The sequence below is a fragment of the Drosophila suzukii genome, unplaced genomic scaffold, assembly GCF_043229965.1.
Source record: "Drosophila suzukii unplaced genomic scaffold, CBGP_Dsuzu_IsoJpt1.0 scf_5, whole genome shotgun sequence".
NCBI lineage: Eukaryota > Metazoa > Arthropoda > Insecta > Diptera > Drosophilidae > Drosophila > Drosophila suzukii.
This window is the reverse complement of record NW_027255937.1, coordinates 1,311,173-1,323,861: the sequence shown is the minus strand read 5'-3', so window position 1 is coordinate 1,323,861 and position 12,689 is coordinate 1,311,173. Positions and strand designations below refer to the sequence as shown.

The following is a 12,689-nucleotide window of genomic DNA, read 5'->3' as shown; positions in this document are numbered from 1 at the left end:
GTCGATTGCAAAAACTTATGATTTAGATCATCAAGATCAGTATCACAGCTTAAAGTTGGTTTAATATTGCCGATCCCCAATTCCCTTAAAATTGTCCATGTACTCTTATTGTTTTTATATATTACTGTTGAAATCGCTAGCAAGCTGCGTATAATCTCTTTGAAAGGCGACGAAGAAGTTGGTCTCGAGCTGCCTGCTGTTCCGTTGAAGTTAGGTACTCAGAATAAGGCCTGTGCTGCAAGCGAACACAATGAATAAAGCAATAACAATAGCTAGTTACCCTTATGAGCCGAGTCCAGGATGAGATCTTCTTGATGAGCAACTCGTCGATACTTTCGTCAGGAAAGCTATGTAGAGTTGTTGGCTTGACGTTCCTCTGCTCTGACTTCCAAATTTGTATCAACTCGGAACTTGCTAGTAGACAGAGGCCATTCGTCTTGTGGGGCAAGACCATCCAGGATGGGCCTTCCACCAAAGTTCGTGGTCAAGAAGCTTAGATGGGTGAAGTCCCCTGGATGCGCAGTCGGCAGGATTATCCTCGGAGCGTACATGGCTCCAGCAGCTTCGTGGGTATTCGCTTAGTATCTCAGCCGTTCTTTTGCAGACGTATGTGAGTAGGGTATTTATTTATTATAAAAGATAGAGAAGTTTACAAAACTAGACTAACTTAGTTGGTAAAGCACTGGCAACAAGGCCTTCGGCTTTTAAGGTTAATGATATTAAGTCTATTAGTTTGATTACATATTGTTCGTTGTATTTTGGCTACTTAGTTGGTAAATTATTATTTATGTACATTTGGGGTATTTTATTAAATTTTGTGGTATAGGTTTGTAGCTTTTAAGAAAAGTACGATTTTTTCTAAATTATCTGGGTTGAGTTCATTGAGGAGATTTATTGGGTTTGTGTTTTTGAAGATAGATAGTTTTGTAGGGAGGAGTGAAGGGCATGAATTTAATAGGTGGGGTATGGTATTGTCGCCTTGGCAAAAGGGGCAGGGTGAAGTTTGGTTTTGATTAAAGTAGTGCTCGTGTGTAAGTTTTGTGTGGCCTAGTCTAAGGCGTATTATTTTAATTTGATCGAGTCTGCTCGATTTGGGATGGAAGGATCTGCAATAATTGTCGATGTTTGAATTGTCTTTGTTAATGTTTTTATACCATTGATTGCAGTGTTCTATGTTTAGTTTATTTCTTGCTAGGAATTCGAGTTTTAAGTGCCTGTTTATGTCTGTTAAGTTGATGTTTTTTTTAACAATGGAAAGCCTGCCTAGTTATACCCGTTACTCGTAGAGTAAAAGGGTATACTAGATTCGTCGGAAAGTATGTAACAGGCAGAAGGAAGCGTTTCCGACCCCATAAAGTATATATATTCTTGATCAGGATCACTAGCCGAGTCGCTCTAGCCATGTCCGTCTGTCCGTCTGTCCGTATGAACGCTGAGATCTCGGAAACTATGAGAGTTACAATACTGGAATTAGGCACGCAGATTCCTGAGACTCCTGCGCAGCGCAAGTTTGTTTCAGTAGAGTGCCACGCCCACTCTAACGCCCACAAACCGCCCAAAACTGTGGCTCCTACAGTTTTGATGCTAGAATAAAAATTTTAACTGAAATGTAATGTTCTCATCAATACCTATCGATTGACCCAAAAGACCCACCCTAACGCCCATAAACCGCCCACAAACTTCAAAAAACTGTAAATATGAACGTGGATATCTCGAAAACTATCAAAGATGGAGAATTGGGATTCCAGATTTAGATTTCGTAGCCTTATACGCAGCGCAAGTTTGTTACGCGAATATGCCACGCCCACTCTAACGCCCACAAACCGCGAAAACTTGTGACGCCCACAATTTTTATGCTAGATAAAAAATTTTAGCTGAAATGTATTAGTCTCGACAAAACATATCGATTGGTTCAAAAAAAAATTTGCCACGCCCACTCTAACGCCCATAACGCTGAAATCTGTATACCGCCGGTAGGTGGCGCATTTTTATCTCGCTTTGCTACTTGCATATCTCTATTTAGCTGAGTAACGGGTATCTGATAGTCGAGGTACTCGACTATAGCGTTCTTCCTTGTTTTTGTATGGTTTTCAGGCCACACGCTAATTGGGCAACTTTAATGTCGCTCAATTTTACATTAGTTTTTTATATAATATAAAAAAAATATGCATCGCAGTGCAATCAAAAAAATTATGCAACGCAGTGCATGGTGAAAAAAAAATGCGCTCTGTGAAGCGCTGTCGGCTCACTTATCCTTTGTCTCGCTTGATTGGCAAGACATGGCCGGTGCTGGCTGCACAGGCTGGACTTCCTCGACGGTCTTCTTTGTTGGGGCACCGGTGCTGGCTGCACAGGTGTACTCGCAATGGGGCGAGCACAGTGGTCCCTCGCAGTCGTTTGGGCACTTCCTTGTACAATTTGGTATTTCTTTTTTCTGTGGTGGAGTTAATTTTTCATTAGTTTTTGCAAGACTTTTAATTGCAGGGTAGGTGTGTGTGTTTCTGGCTGTGGCTTGATTTTTTCTTTCACTTATTAAAGTTTTTATATTTTCGAGTTCGGCATGTAATTTGACCGAATCGTTCCAATTTAATTTACTTCCGCTATTTAGAAGTTTCAGTAGTTCAGCACTTCTGGCTTTTAGTCTCTTTACCACACCACTGCGTTTTGCACACATCACACTCTCCTCACTGCGATATTATCTTTTTGTCTGCTGCTAATGAAATTCATAAATTTCTGTCCTCCAGTTGTTCCTTTCTAGGTCCTCCAGGACCAGCGTCACGGTGAAATGCAATCGTCTTTAATTTCCTGTCCTGCAGTTTTACTGTCCTAGGTCCTCCAGGACCATCGTCACGGTCGCCATGTAATATGTTTAAACGAGTAGAATTTTCCATATAGCCCAAATTGATATTCATTTGGATGATTTTTATTTGTATTTTATTCGGAGCAGAGCAGCCGTTGTTGCCGCTCTGAGCTCAAAAGAGTTTCTTGACAAACTTAATTTACTTAGGAGCTAAGGAGGTCTAAGTCTCATAGCGGCGCTGCCAACAGCGGCAGCGGAGAAACGGCCTATCTCAGTGGCCTTGGACGGCCACTCTGTCCAATTTCAGAAAATGCTGAAAGCCTTGAGGTGCTAGCACCGGCGCATTTCCTGAAGGGTCCCAGCTACACTAAGTTTCCTGAGCCTGACATTACTCATCTTCGCGAAGGCCGCCTCTGCAGATGGCAGCGGGTGACCCAGATGCAGTAACATTTCTGGAAAAGGTGGAGTAGCGAATATTTGTCCCTACTTCAAGAGGGGAGCAAGTGGCGCGTCGAAACGTCTAACATCAAGGTTATAATAATTAATTAAAGCATAGCTTTGCTGAAGGAGGACAACGTTCCACCCTTGAGATGGCAGCTTGGGTGCATCCAGGAAGTCATACCCGGCGGGGACGGAGTCATCAGAGTAGCTATGGTCCGTACAGCTACGGGTCTGATAAAGAGAGCCGTCGCCAAACTAGCCGATCTGCCCATCGATTCCGAGATAGTTGGAACCTTCCCTCTTCCAACGGGGGGAGTATGTTCGGAGCAGATCGGCAGCGCCTAGTCATGCGCGCATAGGTGTACGACGGCACCTGCATCGCTCTTTGCTTATCTTTTGCCGCCCACAAACATTTGGTGACCTCGACCTGATAGCAGTTTTTATCGGAGTCTGCAACTCGGTCTCGCGATTGTTTAATATAGTTAAAACAAACGCTATGTTTCGCTGTCGTTATCGTACATTCGGTTACAAACACACGAACATACATACATATATGCATATAAAACTGCACAGCCGGCCGTTTGATTTTTTGTACATTTTGCGCTGTGAAAAAACACCAAAACTGTGTTGTGCAAATAATTCTTAACAAAGTGAATCGCATTTAATCTTTGTTAATAGCGCATATTACATATATATATATACAAGGGTGGTCAAAAGTATTTTCACAAAAAAAAAGTTAAATATATTCATAATTTGAACTTACATCTTGTTAACTTTGGCATCAATGGAAAGGTAATTTAAATGCCGTTTGAATGATACAATACATTTCTTAACACATTCAGTACTTATTGAAAAGGACGAATTTGTGTGAAAATGTCCTTTTTGAACTTTTTTCCTCGACTTGAAAACTTAAATTTTTTGATGCAAAAAGTTTCTTCAAACAAAAATAATAGTAACTGCAAAAAGAATTTTTCAAAAATCATTTTGCTTCTATTTTTTATGATTTTTTGAAAATGCTTAGAAACATGCATTTTAGGCATATTTTTCTCTTTTTCATACAAATTTTTTCCGACAGTGTCACCTTTAAAAAACCATAAAAAATATAAGCAAAATGATTTTTAAAAAATTCTTTTTGCAGTTACTATTATTTTTGTTTGAAGAAACTTTTTGCATCAAAAAATTTAAGTTTTCAAGTCGAGGAAAAAAGTTCAAAAAGGACATTTTCACACAAATTCGTCCTTTTCAATAAGTACTGAATGTGTTAAGAAATGTATTGTATCATTCAAACGGCATTTAAATTACCTTTCCATTGATGCCAAAGTTAACAAGATGTAAGTTCAAATTATGAATATATTTAACTTTTTTTTTGTGAAAATACTTTTGACCACCCTTGTATGTACATATAGCCATACATACATTCGTTTGCCAGTTACATATATTGGCTGTTGCTAGGCAGAAAATTTATCGGCAAGAACAACAACAACCAAGGGAAAGGTTCGGTTGCATCTCGGCGACGCTTGCTAACCTCTACATTTTCTTTATTGTATTAAATTATATTGAATGTTCGGTGAAGACAAATAAAAATCAATTTAAACAGTTACACTTCTGGCGTCTTATTTATCTATTTATTAATTTTTCAATTATTAATTACTGGTCCTTCGATCGCGGATAGCCAGGAACGCGTTTGTTTTCGGGACATTTGAATTAAAATTAGTACTTGTCAACTTGATCTATTGATATCTGCATCGTATAGAACCGTCCTCTAACCTCAATCGTCATGCGGAGTGTGATTTAACAGCGGGGCTTTTGCAAAAGCCAAGTCACTCGTGCGAATAACAATGCCACGAAATTTGTGGAGGATATCCAGTCAGTCCCGACATTAGTCGCGCGATTGGCCCAGCTACCGGACAACTATTGGCGGTTTGTGCGGCTCACGGAGGATTTGTACGCCTATGAGACTAAAGAGGGTTGGGAAGACCCTGCTGAAGACGTTAATATATACGACGAAAAACACTACGCTACAATCGCTATTCTATTTAAAGGCTGAAGTCGCCAACAATACTCTTTTTGTTTCCGATCAATCATTCAACACTCGCAGAGGCCATGTGGACTGAAAATTATGAGGATTGGAAACATTTTTCGGACATGTTCACGGCATCGATCGCATCAAATAAGAATTTCACTGATTGCCAAAGATTTCACTATTTGAAATCCTACCTGTCTGGCGAGGCGCTCGCATTAGTGAAACATAAGCGGTAGAACCAAAACCGCTTATTATACGATCATTTCTGAACAGTTTTTTAACGCTACGTAGTGTCACATGCAGAATGCTCTTAGACACGGGATCCACCATTACTTTGAATTGTTTGTTCAGCGAATTGGCGTTCATCGAACGCATGCACGAATTTCAATTCTTGGTCTGGTCGCAAGCAACGCCGGTCATACTCGAGGACGCGCACACTTTAAGCTGCGCTCTCGGCAAGGATCATATAATCGAGATGGACTCCTTCATTTTGTCCTCGCTGACGTCATCGCTTCCAGCGCAAACTATTGACACATCATCTTCAACCTGGAAGGAAATTTCAACACTTCCCTTAGCAGATCCCACGTTCTGCACTCCTGGATCTGTAGATGTCATCGTTGGAACTGATCACATCCAACTATGGTCTCTATATACCGGAGAAAGAAAATATTTTGGTAAGGACTATCCCATCGCTCTCAATACAATTTTTGGTTGGATTATTACATGTACACTGCCTGCGACGACCACATCACTCCGGCCGTGACCCATCACGCAGATCTCGACACGATGGTTTTGATCGTTCATGGAAATGGACAAAGTGCAACCTACTCAGTCTCTCTTGGACTCCAGGGATCCCACAGAGAGTCATTTTGCAAACACTCACACGCGCTCCGAAGACGGGGTTTATATCGTCGAGTATCCCTTCAAGGATGGAGCCCCGCCTATCGACTCAACTCTTCCCCAGGCCACCAACCGCCTAGTCTTGTTGGAGAGACGGTTTAGTCGACATCCGGAACTCAAAAAACAGTACGAGGAGTATTTAGATGACTACTTGGAACGCGGTCATATGGAACAACTGACATCAGCCCAAGCCCTCTTTATTTGTGGCCGTTCGAGTTTTGAAGCAACTAGCTGACTATCATCGCCTCGAGTACTCGGCCGCATCACAAGAATTATCACAAGATGCTAAGGTGGACGATATCCCAACTGGATGCGATTCGGTAGAAGATCTTTTTGCTTTAAGGACGGAGCTGATTGGACTCTTAGGAAAAACGAAGTTAGAACTATGGAAATGGAGCTCTAACTGCTAGAACCTTCTGCAATCATTACCTGAAGAGGATCGATGTTATGACCCAGTACAGCTCAGCAAAGGTTCACCCATGGAATCGCCGGAAGATTATCGCCCGTCAAGGTCCTTGGAATACTGTGGAATCCAGGTCGTGATGTAATGTTCGTCAAACCGACAGAGTTCGATCTCAGCATTGTCCCCACGAAACGAGAACTGTTATCGCAACTTTCCACGATCTATGACCCAATCGGGAATACATAAGTAATTGGAACACATAAGTAGGGTGTATTTGTATGTTCTGGATCAATGGGGGGTTTGTATGTTCTGGATCACTTTTTTATTGTATGTTCTGACTCACTGTTTCGCTGGTGCGGGGGCGCTTATCGCGAGCGGAAGTTGTTGTTGTGGAAGCTGCTAGGGCCGCGCTCACTTCCCCTCCCACTTCCCATCCCACTTCCCCTCCCACTCCCCCTCCCACTTCCCCTCCCGCTTGTCCTCCCGCTTGTCCTGGTGCTTGATCCTCTGGGGGGTTGCGCTCACTTCCCCTCCCCCTTCCCCTCCCCCTTCCCCTCCCACTTCCCCTCCCACTTCCCCTCCCACTTCCCCTCCCACTTCCCCTCCCACTTCCCCTCCCACTTCCCCTCCCCCTTCCCCTCCCCCTTCCCCTCCCACTTGTCCTGGTGCTTGACCCTCTGGGGAGTTGCGCTCACTTCCCCTCCCCCCTTCCCCTCCCGCTTGTCCTCGGACTCTCACTCTCGTTTGCGATAGCGCCCACTCCGCCCTCCCCTCCCACACCGCCCTCCCACTTGTCCACGGAAACGATATATAAAGCGCCAAGTGTAGTACGATTAACCAGTCCACGTCCAGTCCAGTAGCAACCGTAACGCGATGTCTCAATCGACTAATTCTACACAAGCAGAGGAGCTCGTTGGCAAAATTACGCTTGTTGAGCATAGTGAAAACCTACAGAGAACAGAAGAGCATGCTAATAGCTTGACAAGCAGCGATCAAAAGTACAAAACCACTTGTCCTCCTACTGCTGCATTAAGAGTAATAAACAAGTTGGAGCAAAGAAGAGCCACCAATGTAATTCAAATCGTGGCAGCGAAAATGAGAGAACTAAAAATAGATAATTGGACGATCGCAGGAGGTTTTGCTACGTATGTACTGGGATATACAAACCACTTCGAGGATATTGACGTCTTCTATGCAGCACAAAAACGTGGACGTGAAGTTATTGAGTTCGAGGATTGCGACTTCAATATTGATCTAGTTGCTTTTGAACTAGATCCAAAATTGAGTAATTTGCAGTTTATAACGGCTTTCCTACTAAGTTTCGACCTGCCTATTTGTCGTGCTGCGCTTCTACTTGACGGAGATAAAATACGCGTTTTAAACTTCAACGCAATATACTTTGATGCATAAACCAGTGTGGAGGAAAACCCCTGCTCGCGAAGCTAAATACAAAGAACGCATGCGAGAAAATACAATTAAGTTGAGCGCAAAAGAAGAACTAATAACCGAAGCAATAGTACTTGCCACTTTACAAACGGGCATTTCACTCGACGATTTTCTATATCCAACAAAATAATTCAACTATAAATAGCATCCACAATATTTACTGTGAAGGTCTTACTATTCAAATATTATTCCACTATTAATATATTAACCACAATTATTATACTTATATTGTTCATGAATTAAACAAATATATTAACCACAATTATATTGTCCAACACACTTATTCTAATATAATATATTGTACAAGTATTAAATAAATATATTAACCACAATTAACCTACTAAATACTTTGTGAATTATTATCGCCTTTCAATTCTCTCAGCCAAGTCCTGGTAGCGTTGTATTATAATATAAACTCCTACTTTAAAACGTTTTCTAATGTTACGTGAAAACTTCAATTCGCTGTCTGATATGTGTGCCCCTATCGTCATCAATTTCCTCATATTTCGTAAGGTCTGTAGTTCAAAATCAGGGAGAATGTCTTCATACTCAATGCAAAATTCATCGATTTCTTTTTTTAGCTCATCAACTTCGTCTGTATTAACGAATGTTTCAATCTCATAACTGCTTAATTCTTTCCTATTTCTGTATCCCGCACCGAAAACGTCATCATCATCTTCAATAATAATTTTAGGATTTTTTTTTGATAGGTTTTCACGCAAAAAGCGATAGCGTTGCATTAAATTAAACGCTCCCCACATGAATTGCCCCCTGATTGGGCGTAAGGCTCTGTAGTCCCCTGGAGTAAGTACTGTTCTTACTGACAAAAGTTTTTTTATAGTGCGTAAGGTTCTCAGATCGGCGCTAGATATTACATCATCGTATAACGTACGAAACTCTTCAATTTCATCCTTTAGCTCTCGAATTTCTCGATCAGCAACACCAACAGCGTCTTCACTGTTGATAGATCTTCGTTTAGCAAGAGAGTTAACAGTGGTGGATTTAACCAACTTATGGGGTCGAGGATCTTCCTTTTCAGCAACACCAGCAGCAGCAGCATCAGCATCAGCAACACCAGCAGCAGCAGCATCATCAGTAGTACCATCATCAGTACTAGCAGCATCACCATCACCATCAATGATAGATTTAGAAACTTGTGTTTTGGAACCCTTTATTTTTTTTTTGATTGAAAAAATATAAATAAAAAAAGAGATGAAGAATAAATTATAATTTTACATTCTTTTTTTGTTTTTTTTTGTTTTGTCTAGGCGCAGCAGGTATGGTTATGGTGGAGACCTACGTTATTATCCTCAATGGTGTCATCAGGAATTTGATTTAAAATCTTGTAATCGTGGACGGTTTAGTCTTCTTCTTCTTCGTCTTCTTCTGAGGTTGCGTAACCGGGTTGTCTGTGGGTACACACCACACATTTGCAATTGGAGCATCGAAGCGCTTTCGGTGGTCTACTCAATTTGCTTAACCAATTTGAACCGGATGCTTCTTCTGCTCCTACTACCACTTTCTTGAATTTGATCGTTTGTGACTCCATGTTAACTTCTGCTTGCTTGCTTAGTTTTTGTTATATATATTGTTCGCGTACTTAATTCAATTATGAACTGTTTTTGAATTTGACTGTCTCAGCGCTATTTATTGGAAATTTTTCGCTGATTGAGTGTGTGTATGTGGACGCTACATTGTCTCGCAATCACTTGCAAATACAAAGTAAGTGTTTTTTGTTTGAAATCCCTTTTGAACACCGGATGTGCGATAACTGCATCCAATGCAAAAAAAATTATTAATTTGTTTATTTCTACCCCCACGCTCAATTTTTATACCCGTTACTCGTAGAGTAAAAGGGTATACTAGATTCGTCGGAAAGTATGTAACAGGCAGAAGGAAGCGTTTCCGACCCCATAAAGTATATATATTCTTGATCAGGATCACTAGCCGAGTCGATCTAGCCATGTCCGTCTGTCTGTCTGTCCGTCTGTCCGTCTGTCCGGATGAACGCTGAGATCTCGGAAACTATGAGAGCTAGGCTATTGAGATTTGGCGTGCAGATTCCTGAGCTTCTTACGCAGCGCAAGTTTGTTTTAGTAGACTGCCACGCCCACTCTAACGCCCATAACGCTTAAATCTGTATACCGCCGGTAGGTGGCGCATTTTAATATCGCTTTGCTGCTTGCATATCTCCATTTAGCTGAGTAACGGGTATCTGATAGTCGAGGTACTCGACTATAGCGTTCTCCCTTGTTTTCTTGTGATAACGAAGAAATAAAGTGTTTTAAATTTATTGGCTGAGTGGGTGATTTAAATTCCTCAACTGCACAACAAGTGAGTGATAAAAAAATCCCGCTAACGCCCTCCCTGCCGCTCTCGCTCTCCCTCCCGCTCTCCGTACCGCCCTCCCTCCCGCTCTACCTCCCGCCCTCCCTCCCGCTCACCCCAATATTAAATACGATTTTTATACCCGTTACTCGTAGAGTAAAAGGGTATACTAGATTCGTCGGAAAGTATGTAACAGGCAGAAGGAAGCGTTTCCGACCCCACAAAGTATATATATTCTTGATCAGGATCACTAGCCGAGTCGATCTAGCCATGTCCGTCTGTCCGTCTGTCTGTCCGTCCGGATGAACGCTGAGATCTCGGAAACTATGGGAGCTAGGCTATTGAGATTTGGCGTGCAGATTCCTGAGCTTCTTACGCAGCGCAAGTTTGTTTCGGCACAGTGCCACGCCCACTCTAACGCCCACAAACCGCCCAAAACTGTGGCTCCTACAGTTTTGATGCTAGAATAAAAATTTTAACTGAAATGTATTGTTCTCATCAATACCTATCGATTGACTCAAAAAAAAGTTTGCCACGCCCACTTTAACGCCCACAAACCGCGAAAACCTGTGACGCCCACAATTTTCATGCTAGATAAAAAATTTTAACTGAAATGTATTGGTCTCGTCGATACCTATCGATTGATCCAAAAAAAAATTTGCCACGCCCACTCTAACGCCCATAACGCTTAAATCTGTATACCGCCGGTAGGTGGCGCATTTTAATCTCGCTTTGCTGCTTGCATATCTCCATAAAGCTGAGTAACGGGTATCTGATAGTCGAGGTACTCGACTATAGCGTTCTTCCTTGTTTTTTTTTTAGTTTCACCACAATATGAAATATTAGTATTTTAATTTATTTCTAATTTTTTTTGTTTTTTAAATATTTTGAGGACAATAAACATTATTAAGTTCGTGATTATTATTATTATTATTTCGAACTGCTGATGCTGTATCTTCAGTCATCGCAACTTTGATGCAGTCTATATAACAAGAAAAGATTATTTGAAATATTACAATTGCAAGATAGACTAACAAAAGCAATAATAAAAATATAATAGTAATGTTAATATGATAGACATATTTTGGTACAAGTGATGTTTTTGAAACGTCATAGTTGTCTGCTGCTGCTGCTGCTGCTGATGATGAGTCTGGTTCTTTGGTGCTGGTTGTTGTTTGTGTTGTTGTTGTTGTTGTTGTTGTTGTTGTTGTTGTTGTTGTTGTTGTTGTTGCTGTTTCTGTTGTTGTCGGGGGTTGTGGTGTTGTTGTTGTTGTTGTTGTTGTTTGATTTGAAGTGATTTTAGCGACTGCGCATACTAACAGTAATAGGAATACGCGAAAATGCATTTTTTTTTTGTTCGAAATGCTTGAGAGAGAGACTCGAGAATAATTTTCAACATACTAAATCTACTGACCAACATACACTCAATTTTATAGCTGAATCTATATACTATATATAACATTCTATCTTGCCTTAATTTTCCCCCCATTTTCTTTGTTTTCCTTTTTACAATCTCTCGCTCTATAATACACACACAAACAACACACGAAGCCTCCCACTTATTATTCGGATATACTAGATGATGACGATGATGATGATGATGATCTGAAATACATATAACAAATAAAATATATATATATTTATTAGTAGTATACTTACAAAATTTGATAGGAAGTCATAATTTGTAATGCGTCATGTTCATCAACCAATTTTTGTTGTATGTACTTGAAATGTTGTTCTTTTTCACAATCTACTACATTATCATCAGCAGCAGCAGCATACGTTGTACTCATCTCTTTATTCGTTTCCATTTGATTAAAGGTAATATTTAAATTATTTAAATATCTAATCGCATATGTATACTTTGGAGAGTTTCTTTATCCTCGGGCGACAGAATGTGTAGATAATTTTGAATAAAATCAATAATTTTTTTTGTAAATGTCATTATTTTTTTTTTGTGTTGTTATTATTGAATATTCATATGCAAAACCTGTCGATAATCATTGATGTTATACTTTTCGATGTGTCTCTCTAACTGAAGGTTGGTGGGGTTGGCTTCATCGTAATAATCATCTCCCTCATCGTTGGTAAAGTCTCGTTCAAAAAAATAATTTTTCTCTATCAGGTTTCGCTCATTGGTATTGCTTACAGCATTATAGTGATGACAAAAAATTCGTAATGTTTTATTTGTGAAATCGCTATGATAATTGCACCGAATATTGACAATACTTCTCAAGTATCTTAATTTGAAATATCTACAAATTACAGCGGGTGCGTCAATTATTCCACCAATATCCTCTTCTTTTCTAATTAACTCTCGGCGGAAATTTTTAACTACCTCATCGATC

At 40.5% G+C, this 12,689-nt stretch overlaps 1 long non-coding RNA gene across 1 annotated transcript; it reads right to left on the bottom strand.

Annotated features, from left to right (window-relative positions):
* Nucleotides 1-11,244: 11,244 nt before the first annotated feature.
* Nucleotides 11,245-12,430, bottom strand: LOC139354990 (uncharacterized). Its single transcript, XR_011605784.1, has 2 exons — nucleotides 12,001-12,430; nucleotides 11,245-11,946 (listed from the first exon to the last, which is right to left on the bottom strand). It is a non-coding gene; the product is annotated as an uncharacterized lncRNA (long non-coding RNA).
* Nucleotides 12,431-12,689: the final 259 nt, after the last annotated feature.